General features: G+C 39.3%; 1 long non-coding RNA gene across 1 annotated transcript in view; it reads right to left on the reverse strand.

Annotated features, from left to right (window-relative positions):
- Positions 1–1,917: 1,917 nt before the first annotated feature.
- Positions 1,918–9,261, reverse strand: part of LOC144235638 (uncharacterized) — a 116,851-nt gene continuing 109,507 nt past the window's right edge. The window contains exons 2-3 of the long non-coding RNA XR_013336275.1: positions 3,815–3,891; positions 1,918–2,152 (exon numbers count right to left, since the gene is read on the reverse strand). This is a non-coding gene — a long non-coding RNA (uncharacterized LOC144235638). The remainder of the gene's footprint in view (positions 2,153–3,814; positions 3,892–9,261) is intronic.

A 9,261-nucleotide genomic window follows, 5' to 3' on the forward strand; every position in this document is an offset into this window, starting at 1 on the left:
CAGGTCAGTGGAGATGTGAACTTTCCTATCCTTGAAATGTAGAAATCACAAAGGTAAAGCTGACATTAAAATATGAAGAAGGTTGTTTTGTTTTGTTTAATAGAAAATAAAACTAATATAAGTGACAGTAGCATTGCTATTTTTAAGAAAAACATGAAGGCCAAGGCTATAAACAGACAATCCATAGAAAGAGTAAATCTGCACAGAGGAACAAAGCTCATTCTTCCTGGTCTCCATAACAAACTTGAGGCATTACGCTGCTTAGATTGGCATATGTTTTAAAATGTGGCTAAAACTGTTGTATAACCCTTTTTGAAAGCAGTGCGACCCTACAAATAAAGAGCCAGGAAATTGTGCATACACTTTAATAACAAATACTTTAGAAATTTATCCTAGGAAATAAAATAAAACTACTATTTACTGTGCTTGGTACCTTACACATAATCTTATTAATTCAAAAAAGGGGAAAAAAAACCATAAGCACAAATATATTCATTGTAGCGCTTTCTGCAAAAGGACAAACATTCTCAATGGCAACCACAGGAGACAACATTAAGAAAAAATATGGTCCTCTGACATAGAATGCATCCATTTAAAAACAACAGCAAAACCATTCTGAAGCCTAAACAGATGTGATTAGTAATAAAATTAAAATTGTTTATTTGATGGAGTTCCAGCTTTCTCTCCCCTCTCTGCCTCATAACTCATACATATTCTCCTCTCTTTGTGCCTTGTACAAATGTCTCCTTGGACAAATTCTGCCTAGAATCCAAGTTGACGTCATGAGGGTGCGGGGAGTAGTGATGCAGGAAGAGAATCATCTTCCCAGGAGTCTACACCCTTTGCTATGGGAGAGAGGGGTCACTATTGGATGATCTCAGCTGCAAGGAGGCAACAGACTATTGAGGGACCAAGGAGGTAACGGCAAGATGAGAGAAAGCAAGTTCTACTCAAGTGTGCAAGAGTGAGAAGCTCCCTGGAGTTTCCAGGTATTGAAAACAGGAAGAAACACCAGACTTTAGCAAGATTTCTAGGACATGTACTCTGTTTAATATAAACCAAGTTTGAAATTCCTTTCTGGGGTCCTCTTTTAAAAAGAAACTTAGTGGGGCTCCTGGGCGGCTCAGTCGGTTAAGCATCTACTTGGTTTCAGATCAGGTCATGATCTCTCAGTTGGTGAGTTCAAACCTCACCTAAGGCTCTGTACTAACAGTGTGTAGCCTGCTTGGGATTCTCTCCCTCTGTCTCTGCCCCTCCCCTGCTCATGCTCTCTTTCTCTCTCAAAATAAATAAATAAGCTTAAACATTTTTTAAAAGAGATCTAGGCTATGTGAGTTTATGGTCAGTTATTCATTGATACAGAAAATGTTTATGATATAACTGCTCATCATTTACTGGAAGGGGTAGGAAATGACCAGTGTGGGCTGCTCGGGAAGAGTGTATCAATGATGTGAGAGCTCCTGAGTCATGCCAAATGCCTACACTGTGAGATCTGAGATCCCCAATTCTGAGGTCATCGATCAAACTCCCATGGCAAAGCTTGGGAATCAAGAATATATCTGATTGCTTTTCAGTGTGGAGGGGCTAGTGACAGGTAATGACAAGCAGGCAGCAGTCAACAATGGCAACACAAAAACAAGCACAGAGGCTTTCAACCAATGAGCACCGCCCCCCCCCCAAGGCCTCCCTTTTACAAGGCTCAATCTATTTTTCTTTTTAATATTTTTTAATGTTTATTTTTGAGAGAGAGAGAGAATGTGAGCAGGGAGGGGCAGAGAGACAGGGAGACAGAGAATCTGAAGCAGGCTCCACACTGTCAGCACAGAGCCCAATGTGGGGCTCAAACCCATAAACTGTGAGATCATGGCCTGAGCAGAAGTCAGACACAAAGCTGACTAAGCCACCCAGGTGCCCCTCAATCTACTCTTCTGATGTGGAGGCAAACTCTTAAAGATGGAGCATGAAAGTATTAAATTTTAATTATAAAAAAGCCCAAAAGGGGAGGAGAAATGATGCACATGGCCAAAGACTGTAATTAATAATTTGACTAGAGCTTGTGATTTGCGGGGCGCCCAGTTGACTCTGTCAGATGAGCATGGGATTCTTGATCTCAGGGTGCTGAGTTTGAGTTCCACATTGGGTGTAGAGATTACTAAAAATAAAGAAATAAGCTTTAGAATGAGTGATTTGACACTTCTTAAATTTTTCATAAATATAAAGATAATTTTAAAAACTATACTTAAAATGCTTTTCATAGTAAAAAAATACAGAAATAAAAGTGCTGTGAATGGTCACACATGTCAGTGAATGGATGCTCAATGACTTTTATCATGGTTCAAGAAAATGCAGTAGAAAAGTGGCATTGGGCAAGACATTTCCTTCAGCAAGGGAAGATAATATATAAAAGTTGATCTTTCTGCATAATAGTTTTTCCACAGAGACACAGAACCTTAAGATACACATTTTTTTTTGCCTCCTATGAAACCAAGTGTTCCTATAACACTGTATTTCAAATTGCCCGGGCCATTTGACAGGGAACAGATGAAGTGCACTGATCTGTCTAATCCATCAACAAATCTTCATTGACCATCTCAGATGTATAGGCCTTGAGCTAAACTCTGCAGTAATTTCTCCATTAATTAAAATCATTGTAGATCTAAGGGTTTTTACATTTTAAGATACTATACTATTAGAGGTGATTGCAATTCAGTTGCAAATAATGTTTGCATAGCTGGGGTAGGGGTACAACCCTCTACGGGGAGGCCACCGGTATCCTCTGTCATGTGAAAGGAGTTTGTGCTAGTAGGGTTGTGATCACAGTTGTAATTTAATACAATTTTGATCATCTTAAGCCTCTTTACCATCAACTTCTAAAATACAATTGGTACTTTTTTATTACATAATTAGAAAACATCCACTCATTAATTATTTGTGAATTACCTGGCCATTTTAAGTGGTGAAATAATCAGTGGAGGTCATGAAATGATGTCATAACTGTGCTGGAGGCTTTGCCCTACTGCAGAGTGCTTGCTACACCTTATACATCAAATCTTATCTGAACAGTAGCCCAGTGTACACTTACCTGTCCATATTCTCAACAAGTGGTTTCTGGGATCTTTTACTCAACTAAAGTTGTCAAAAACAGACTGCAAAACACTCCAAGAAAGTTTTAAAGGATTTATCTTTTTTAAAAAAAAATTTAATGTTTTATTTATTTCTGAGAGAGAGAGATAGTGTGAGCAGGGGAAGGTCAGAGAGAGGGAGATACAGAATCTGAAACAGGCTCCAGGCTCTGAGCCAGCTGTCAGTGCAGAGCCCAACACGGGGCTCAAACCCATGAACTGTGAGATCATGACCTGAGCCGAAGTTGGACGCTTAACCAACGGAGTCACCCAGGCACCCCTTAAAGCATTTATCTTAATGAGCAAAGCAAGTATCTATTATGTGTGTATACACACAGATATATATACATACATATATATTCATAAATTTTACATAGTTTGCCATTTAGCATCTTAGGCCAAATAAAATAATGTATGTTATTTTATTGCAAAGCATGGTAAAATAGTCTTTTCATTGTAGCATATACTTAAGGTAATAATTAAGACCATTGAAAATTAACTAAAACTCAGCACATAAGATTCAGATATACCTAATAAGGATTGTTGAGACAAAACACTTCCTAGGCCAGAAATAGGAAGAATTAAAACCTGACTTTAAGCTAATCAATGACATAAGATCCTTAAAGAAAGAACTTGTTGGTCAGAGGAAGATTGGTTAGGAGGAAACATAGAAAAATGAATACTTGGGGTACCTGGCTGGCTCAGGCAGTAGAGCATGTGACTCTTGATCTAAGGGTCGTGAGTTCAAGCCCCACACTGGGCATCGAACCTAAAGAAAAAAGAAAAGGAAAATGAATACTTATACTCACATTTGTCCAAGAAAAGGACGGTCTTAGGGATTTGACTAGTCCTAGGTGAGGAATTTTCTTATTACAGTCATAGCTTCATCAGACTCATAGGCTAACATCCGATGCCGTAACCATACAGAGTTTATAATTCATTCCCTTGACCTGGTTCCAAGCTTATCAGGTCATCTTCTGACTCTATACCTTTCGAGGTAGTTCTGCAGGGAGAGTGCTTCCTTCCCTTATATTTTTCTTACTAAATTAATAAAATACTGTATCTATACCACTGTCAGGACTTTGGTTAATATGACTATGACTGAAAGGCTGAACCACTCAGTGTATAAAGTCCTATAAGTAAATCAACCCCTACATACATGCACACAAATTTAGTTTTTTGTAGGAGACTGATTTACATTTTTTCAAAGGGTCCACCATGCTAGGTAGGTCTTCAGCAACTTTTTAAAAACCCAGTTTGTCCCCTGTCAAGACAGCTTCCAACTAAACCTCATTTTGTTTACCTGTTTTATACCTGTTTGTTTTGTTGAAGTGTTAGTTTAGTTTTGTTGGTCTTCTATAACCCTTAATGGAAATTTTAAAAACAGAAAAAATTACCTTTGCTTCACAGAAGAAAAAGACAGAGTACAAGCAGAGGAAGGGCAGAAAGAGAGGGAGACAGAAAATCTGAAGCAGGCTCCAGGTTCTGAGCTGTCAGCACAGCTGGGGGTCCAAACCCATGAACCGCGAGATTATGACCTAAGCCGAAGTTGGTCCGTTAACCGACTGAGACACCCAGGTGCCCCCAGAGTCTCTTAAGGCAGGTCTCTTTAGAGCAACTTGATGAGGGGTGCCTGAGTCGCTCAGTCAGTTAAGCACCTGACTCTTGGTTTCAGCTCAGGTCATGATCTCACGGTTTCTGTGTTTGAGCCCCATGTCAGGCTGGGCTCTGTGCTGGCAGTGCAGAGCCTGCTTAGGATTCTCTCCTTCTCTCTCTGTCCCTGTCCCACCCCCCTCTCAAAATAAATAAACTTAAAAAAAAAAAGTCTTGAAGAGACTATTAGATGTAACCATATGAGTGCACTTATTTCAAAATGCAATAATAACTTTATAAAACTCACTTCTAGACTTCTATTATTGCAAATAATTAAGAACCGATTATAGTCAGAATAGCAATGATATTCAAAATAGGTCTCAACAAAAGCCAGAATTAGGCCAGATAATTGAGTCCAGGACACACCAAACCATGAGATACTGCCCCACATGGCCCAAGGTGATATAGAAAGACTGCATAATTTAGAAAAGATGCAGAGATCAGCTATTGTATGATATAAGAAATCACAATTGTGGGGAAATCGGTTCTACTTACATAAACGGGTTAGAAAAAACTTAGGGCTCAAAGCTGCCACCAAAGGGTGAAAATGCCGAGGTTAGCTAGAGAGATACCGTAACGGGATCTCGAGTAACCTGTTATATAACCTACAGGAAATTACTTTCCATCTGGCACCAATGTACCTTGATCACAAACACCACTTGCCCCCAGACCCTTTGCTTCTTACACACACAAGTTAATGATTACTGTCTGATTGTTTTCCCCACATTCACGTGTGTAAGATCTTGTTTTCTTCATGTTCACCACGTGGGTAATATCTTGCGTGTTGTCCACATTCACCACGTGGGTTATAACGTGTGAGCTCAATAAATACAGAGACAAAACCCCCGTTCAGGGCTCTTATCTCCTCTTGAATATTAGCCTCCTTTGTATTCAATTCTGCGTCCACTCTCTTGCTAGACAAAAGAGAACTCCAGACTCATGGTGTGAGACACACAATGTTTAGCAAATCAAGTTGTCAGGTAATACTTTTAGCCTAAATAATTTTTGGAAAACTCTAAAATGGGAGTGGGGAATGGGGAGGCCTGGTGTTGAAGGAGGGAGGGAGGCACAGGGAATTTTTATTCTGGGCAGAACGGTGAAAAGACATCCATCCAATTGTTTACAGTTGTTACTTACATGATGAAAATCTGCAGCACAAAAACCTTGTAAAGGAGAACATTAAGAATGACAAAACAGGGGCTCCTGGATGGTTCAGTCAGTTAAGCGTCCGACTCTTGATTTTGGCTCAGGGCATGATCTCACAGTCCTAAAATCAAGCTCTGTGTCAGGCTCTGTGCTGACAGTGCAGAGCATTTGTGGGATTCTCTCTCTGCCTCTCCCTGACTCCCTCTCTCTCAAAATAAAGATATAAGCATTTAAAAAAATGACAAAACATATTGATTCAGTAATGTGAGCTACTAAGAAAGACCAAAAAAAGTGACAGTTAAGGGTAGAACGGATAAAAAGAATAAAGGCTTTGAGTAGTTTAAACTTAGAAAGTATCTGAAATATCAAGAATAGGAAAAAAGAAACTCAGAAATGTAAAAAGGTAAGAATAAGAATGTATTCATATATGAAAAAGTAACAGATTTCCAAACATAAGAGAAAAAAAGAATGAAAGGTAAAAATAAAAGTGAAGATAGTTATAAAGAAGAATTTTCAAAGATAAAATCATGATGCTTTAAGAGTTACAAATAAAACAGAAAAAAATAAAACTGGATCAAATATACCCAAACATAAAGTATTCTAAAAACCATGTTTTTTCAAGTAATTTAAGACCAATGTTTAAAAACCTTTTTTGTAATAGAGCTATCCCAACACACATCAGAGTACACAGAACAGAAAGGTTAAAGCTCATAAAGCTCATACCCCCCTTCCTCTTCCCCTACAGCCCCCCTCAAACCCTACAACCAGCAACCTATAGGGGACTGTATTTCCTCTCTACTTCCCAGTGTCCCCTTCCTCCTTCACTTCCCCTGCCTGGATTCCTTTGTGAAATGCTCTGTCCCACACTCTTTTGTCCTGAGTGGTGTGCTCATGCAAAGACAGTTACACCCGATTCCTTAACCGTTCACTTACTGTTGAGTATTACAAAATTCTCGTTCTGGTTCTCAGGACTGCTGTTCCTCATAAAACTCCATTCTCATTTTTCTGTTAAGACCTTCCTTCCACCTTCTTCTGCCCCCTCTGTGTCCCTTCTTCCTTGGGGCTGACTAGATTTGGTTCTGGAAGCCTGGTGTGGGAGAAGCTGGGCTCCACCCTCTCGTGGCCAGTTCCAGATGCTTACTTGGCGGAGCTGGGCAATGAGGAAAGACGAAGTGAACTCCTTTCCTCTTTGGGTTGGCTTTCCCTGTTCTCAGTGTTGCTGAACTTCTTCGCAAGATCACTGTTCTACCTCTGTGGCTGGATTAAAATGCCAGCTGTCTTGTGGGATGAGCTCATGGGTCTGTGGAGGCCTCTGTACAGTGCCATACTGTAGGAGACCTGTCTGAAGTCTGCCTTTGCCGTCCTGTGTGTGGGCCCTGCCTCAGCAGCCCACCCATGGCCTTTTGCCTCCCAGGTTTCCTTGCTCCGCTAACAATAGTCGTGAGTGGTTGTGAACCAGCAAAAACACTGACCCAGCCACCCTCTGTAATGTCCATTTGACCCAAGGCACACTCTCGGATCCTTGTTGCACCACACGGTAGAAATGCAGGTCACGGGGCGCCTGGGTGGCTTAGTCGGTTGAGCGTCCGACTTTCGCTTAGGTCATGATCTCGCGGTTCATGGGTTCGAGCCCCACGTCGGGCTCTGTGCTGACTGCCAGCTCAGAGCCTGGAGCCTGTTTCAGTCTGTGACTCCCTCTCTCTCTGACCCTCCCCTGCTCATGCTGTCTCTCTCTCTCTCCTAGAAATAAATAAAACATTAAAAAAAAAATTTGAAATGCAGATCATGCCCCACCCCGAACCCAACCCTTGGTACTTCTTCTCACTGCCGTGCCTTCCTTTTTCCTTCTTACTTGGGCCTGGTAGCTTGGCAACATTCCGACAAAACAAATGACCACTCCCCAACTCAGTGAGGCAGGGAACCATTCCAGAACTGCCAGTTCTATTGGAATGGAGGACCCATGACCCATGAGCATCACTACCAAGGGCAGAGGAGGAAAGGGGAAAGGAGTGTTGTTACTCCTTAGCTGTGGGTGTCCCCCTCCCAGTCCTCCTGGGAGGGGCTTGGCTGTGCTGTTTGTTTGTTTTCTTCTTCATGATTTTATATATGTTAAAAGTCTCTTAAAATAAGTTGTCATAACTAGATTTTTAAAATCAAATCCACATATCCTTCAAAACTAATTGAAACATAATGTCTTTCATAAAACTTCCCCAATCACTCATGTAATCAAATGGAAACATGTCTTTCCTCTGATTTCTTATTGTTTTTTTTATTCTAAAAACAATGATCACAGACTATCTTATGTTGTGGTTATTCTTTATGTTTTATATCACTTATTATATATTCTATATAGAATTATATATATAGAATTATACATATATATTATAATTCTATATATAATAATATATATTCTATATGTTTTATATCACTTATTATATACAAAGCATTTTGCAGATATATTTATGCATCCCCTACAGTGTATCCCCTAGCACAGTCACATCCACAAAAAGATCCCTCAACAAATAGTTATTAATAATTAAGCATATTTGCAGTCTCTAGAAAGTAGTAAATAATTGTCAAGTTTTATTATATCACCAAATGTATAATATTTGTGGCCAATAGCATGTAAGTACAGTCAGTCTGTAGCTGAACTTTATCAAAAGCCAAATTTAGATGTATAAACCCTCCTTGAATGGAACAGGATTTCTATTTATAATTCAAAAGAATATTTGTGTCTTATTAAAGTAACTGAAAACACAAGAGAGAAAAACATTTTTTAAGTGAAATCTAAACCAACATGAAGGACTTCTTTTAAGCAAAACAAATGATTATTTGTATAATTGTTTGTTGTATATTTTCCCAATAAAGTGTAAGCAGAGATCATTTGCAGCTATAAAACCAGCAACTAGCCCAGAGGTTGGTACACTGAGGCTGTTTACTAAAATTTGTGAATGAATGAAAGGAAACAACATTAAAACTCAAATTCTATTGGTGACAAAGATAATAGAGATATATTTTGTTTTTTAATAGAGATATATTTTAAAGGGAAAAGCTTTGTAGATCAAAACTATAGAAAAATAACAGAACACTTATGTTCTGGTGCCAAGAAGTCACACCTCTCTTCCTTGTGATCCTACAACAGACCTTTTGACATTATCCGGATTTTCATTTCCTATTATTTGAGCTCAGAGGTTGAACCCAAGTCTTTTTAAACACTGGTGTTTGGAGTTATGCAAGGCTCTTGGAGCTTAGAGGCTACCACATCAGTTTTCCTGCTAGTTTTTGTCTTTCAAAATAGTTCCATGATTCTAGTTATTTAGATTGAACTGTCAATTGAGCA

The sequence above is a fragment of the Crocuta crocuta genome, unplaced genomic scaffold, assembly GCF_008692635.1.
Source record: "Crocuta crocuta isolate KB4526 unplaced genomic scaffold, BGI_CrCroc_1.0 scaffold65, whole genome shotgun sequence".
NCBI classification, from domain to species: Eukaryota; Metazoa; Chordata; class Mammalia; order Carnivora; family Hyaenidae; genus Crocuta; species Crocuta crocuta.